This window comes from Lycium ferocissimum, chromosome 1, assembly GCF_029784015.1.
Source record: "Lycium ferocissimum isolate CSIRO_LF1 chromosome 1, AGI_CSIRO_Lferr_CH_V1, whole genome shotgun sequence".
Taxonomy (NCBI): Eukaryota; Viridiplantae; Streptophyta; class Magnoliopsida; order Solanales; family Solanaceae; genus Lycium; species Lycium ferocissimum.
Genome location: NC_081342.1, coordinates 13,947,802 through 13,951,693, shown reverse-complemented (window position 1 = coordinate 13,951,693; position 3,892 = coordinate 13,947,802). Strand labels below are relative to the sequence as shown.

Here is a 3,892-nt window from a genome sequence, read left to right as displayed (position 1 = left end):
GGAGTAAAAATTAAAATATTACACTGAGCACTTTTATATAAAAGTAGCAATATGAAGAATCCATGTTGATGGATGTTTCTTGATGAAATCAGTAAGGCAAGTTACCTTTACCCCTCCAAAATATAAAACCATAGTTTATAGTTCACATTTCACAGACAAACATGTCTTTTATTAATATATTTCTTTTGAAAAGTGTATAAGGGGCAGCCCGGTGCACTAAGCTCCCGCTATGCGCGGGGTTCGGGGAAGAGCCGGACCACAAGAATCCATTGTGCGCAGCCTTACCTTGCATTTCTGCAAGAGGCATATAAAAGAAAATAGACATTCTCACCACCAATTTTGGAAACAGGCAGCGTACGTAATATCAAATCATTGGGCGTTGTACTGATCTTCTTCAGGCATTTGCACTTAAAGCATTATAAGCATAGACTGTGCCACAGTAAAATATGGATAATGTGCATTTCCCTCACAAATGCCTTCTTAGAACATGCATCAGAGAGAATGATTAAATAAAATGACACCATAAAGAAATGGTGCAGCCTAGATGTAACATTTGATGATACGAAGGGGAAAAAAATTCCTAATCATTCTTATCAAAGGGGAAAATTACCTCTATTGGCAGGTATGTCACAAATAGTTACCTTTTCTTTAATCAAGGCATCATATATAGTAGGCTAAAGCTTCAAACTGTTTGGTTCCTTTGACAGTTTTTAAACCAACTATGACAGGGTTGATGCATATCTGCTTCTTGCATATCCACCAGTTACGCTCTTGACATGTTCCGGAGAAAGTTCAGTCACCTATATTTTAGAAAATAATATAAAAGCAGTTTTAGTACATCAAAACTGATAAAGAAGAAAGCAAAATCATTGTGCCAAACGACATAAAATGAAGATTATTTAACTCATATAGCTGCCCATTTAAGACCAAAACTGAAAATAGCCTTATTCTTTTTATTTTACCCGATCTTTAATTTTAAAAGGTGTGACTTTCTTTTTTTAGCCTAATTCATTTGATCTATTCATTCACAAAATCCAAACCTAATATTGCGCATGGCCTAAAACCAGACCAGCTTTATCTTCTTCTTCTCTTTCTTTTTAATTTTTTTTCCTTAGATTTGTCTCTTCATGGTGAAGGAATTGCCATTCTAATCATTGAAAGTTGTTTGTTTGTGCATAAAACGTGATTCAAATCCTGAGTGGATGAAGTGTGCAGAGAAATTTCAGAAGCAAAAAAAAAAAAAAAAAAAAAAACTCATTGTTAGAGTCCTCTGGAATTGTGAATAAAACAAGGGGGTCTTTTCAAAATTGGAGTTGGCTGATCAAATATGGTTTGTTAGAAGTAGTGCTTGAATGTTGTGGTTAAAGTTTTGGAGTAATTAGAACCGATTCAATATGGATTGGAACTGAAAATCAATGGAAAAGTTAAGTAGAAGATGAACCAGGCAAAACCTTGATCGGTCATATAATAATCAATGTATAACTAATGTATAAAGACTATATAATAAGTGTATAATCCACATATACACTACACACACATATGAATTATACACGAATTTACACTGATATATATGAACTATACACAGATTGACACTGATTATACATCAAATATACACTGCATACTCAATGTATAATGTGCAGTAATTTGTGAAATACACTCTGTAATATTTATATACAGTGGATATACATCAAAGATATTAAATGATAGAAAAGTTGGGTTCAAACAGTGGTTTTGGTGATTTGTGCAGAGAATTGTTTTATGAAAGAACTCCATTATTGTGATCCTTTGAAGAAGAAGAAGAAGAAGAAGAAGAAGAAGAAAGCAAATTATAGAAAAACTTAAGATCAGTGAATTTTGGGATTTAGAAAGTGATTTTCAAAAGAAGAAACAAGGTCTGCATTGTAGGGTTATTCAAAGAAATTAAATAAAAAAACGGCTAATAATAGTAAAGGTGGCAAGCCGGATGGTTACTCCGGTAACTATCCCTTTTAATAATAACAACACTAATCCAACGTTTGTTTGCAGGCCCACACTCGAAGTACAAACCTATTGGCCCAATAAGACACTAAGCAAATTGAGGACCAAACTGCATCGGCCCAGCAGCCTTTGTCAATATTAGTCCACTCAAGAAAGTCATGGCCCAAAGTTTGTATTGCAAACCTTACCGCTTGAATTCAATGATGCAAGGAAGGATCAACAGAGCATGTATCAAAAAGGAAAAACAACTGTCGTCGCCCACAAAGGAAACAGAATATTCCATCCAGTACCAACGAGACACAAGAAAAGGAAACAAGATCAAAGTCTAAGTACCACCAGCTTTTCAGTTAAATTCCTACTAAGGAAAGCCGCGATTGGACAATTATCAAAAGAAAGCCGAGATTGGACAATCTTCAATCAAAATTTGACCGAACAAGATAGCAAGTCACACGGCCAAGTTTAGAGCAACAGAGAAAGGGAAAGATTTCCAGTCAAGGACGCTACGCCTAAAGAGAAGGGAAAGCTGAGATTTAACAGATCAAATCAAGGGTCGTGTCAACCCTTGATGGAGGGACAAAATCCCTTGGATTACCTTAGAGCGAGCCTCAGAAGATCAATCAAAGGAACGATTGATCTTCCCTGATTCTATCAAGAAGCTGCCAAACAATGAAGACCTCGTCCAACCTCAACTATAAATAGAAGACCCTCAAGACCTGTAAGAGAGTACAACTTTACTTGAGCAAATTCATTCACACTTTCATCTTACAAAAAGCACTGTAGTCCTAGTAGACTCCAGTGTTAGGAAAAAGAAAAAGTAGGGATAGATACATAGCTATACAGGTCAAGGTTGTAACCAAGAAAATCTAGAAATTGCCAGATACAAGCTGACGGTTCGTTAAGAACCAAACACTGTAACGACAATCATTCAAGGCTCTAAGGAAACCCTTGTAACCCAAAGGGACTGGAATAGGCACCACACCGATGATCCGAACCAGTATAAAATTACTTGTGTCAATTACTTTTCTATAGTTCATTTATATTCAGAATTATACTAACTCTCTTTTTAGGCTTGCAGGGAAGTCGACTGTGTGATACAACAAGTCAACTTACTAACTCTAAAAAGAGATAATTTTATAATTCAACCTCCCCTTCCCCCTGATAATTTTATAATTCACCCCCTCTCCTTTCTTGTGTTTCAGTTTTTAAGGGACTACCCAAATCAGCTACTTCCATGACAGACTCATAAAGTAAGGATCTAATGGAACAGACCTTAAAACTGATTTTCTTACGTCCAATAGAATTCAACATAAGCCTCTGGTGATGGGTGTCATCATTGTTATTAACAGATAGACTAAGATGTGCCTTTACAAATTGAGGGCTAGAGATTAAAGAAAGCCAAGATTTTGAAACACACCTGAATTCCAAGAGGGATTTCACCGGAAGCCTTAGGAGGATTTTAGTGATGAGTTCAGATAGGTTCAAGATTGAGCATTTGGGTTTGGGTGTTGATGGGAGTCTTCATCTTCCTTGAATTCCATTTTAAATTCAAGAAATTGAGAGAAGACTGCAAATTTAGAAATGAGAGCTAGAGGACGAACATGTGCTTTAGATTTTGTACTGTCTGCTGAATTAAGAATACCAACTAATTGTCTATTATTTTAATACCCTCATCTTTTCGCATAATTACCTTCATATCCTAACCTTTAAATGACCTGATGGACCACCGTTCTCTTTTGTCACATCTTTGAATGCATCGCTCAGTCCCAACCCTAAGCCATCATTTGCAATACAAGGTTGCCCTTGATTAGAGGTGTCAATATGGGCTCACTACTAAAAAACTGGCAAAATTCGACGGACAAAAAATCGACGGACTGCGTCACTTTGAAAAACCGATGGAAAACCGACTCCGTGCGTC

General features: G+C 36.3%; 1 long non-coding RNA gene across 1 annotated transcript; it reads right to left on the bottom strand.

The window, feature by feature from the left end:
• Nucleotides 1–3,545, bottom strand: LOC132068891 (uncharacterized). Its single transcript, XR_009417558.1, has 3 exons — nt 3,392–3,545; nt 642–800; nt 1–294 (listed from the first exon to the last, which is right to left on the bottom strand). It is a non-coding gene; the product is annotated as an uncharacterized LOC132068891 (long non-coding RNA).
• Nucleotides 3,546–3,892: the final 347 nt, after the last annotated feature.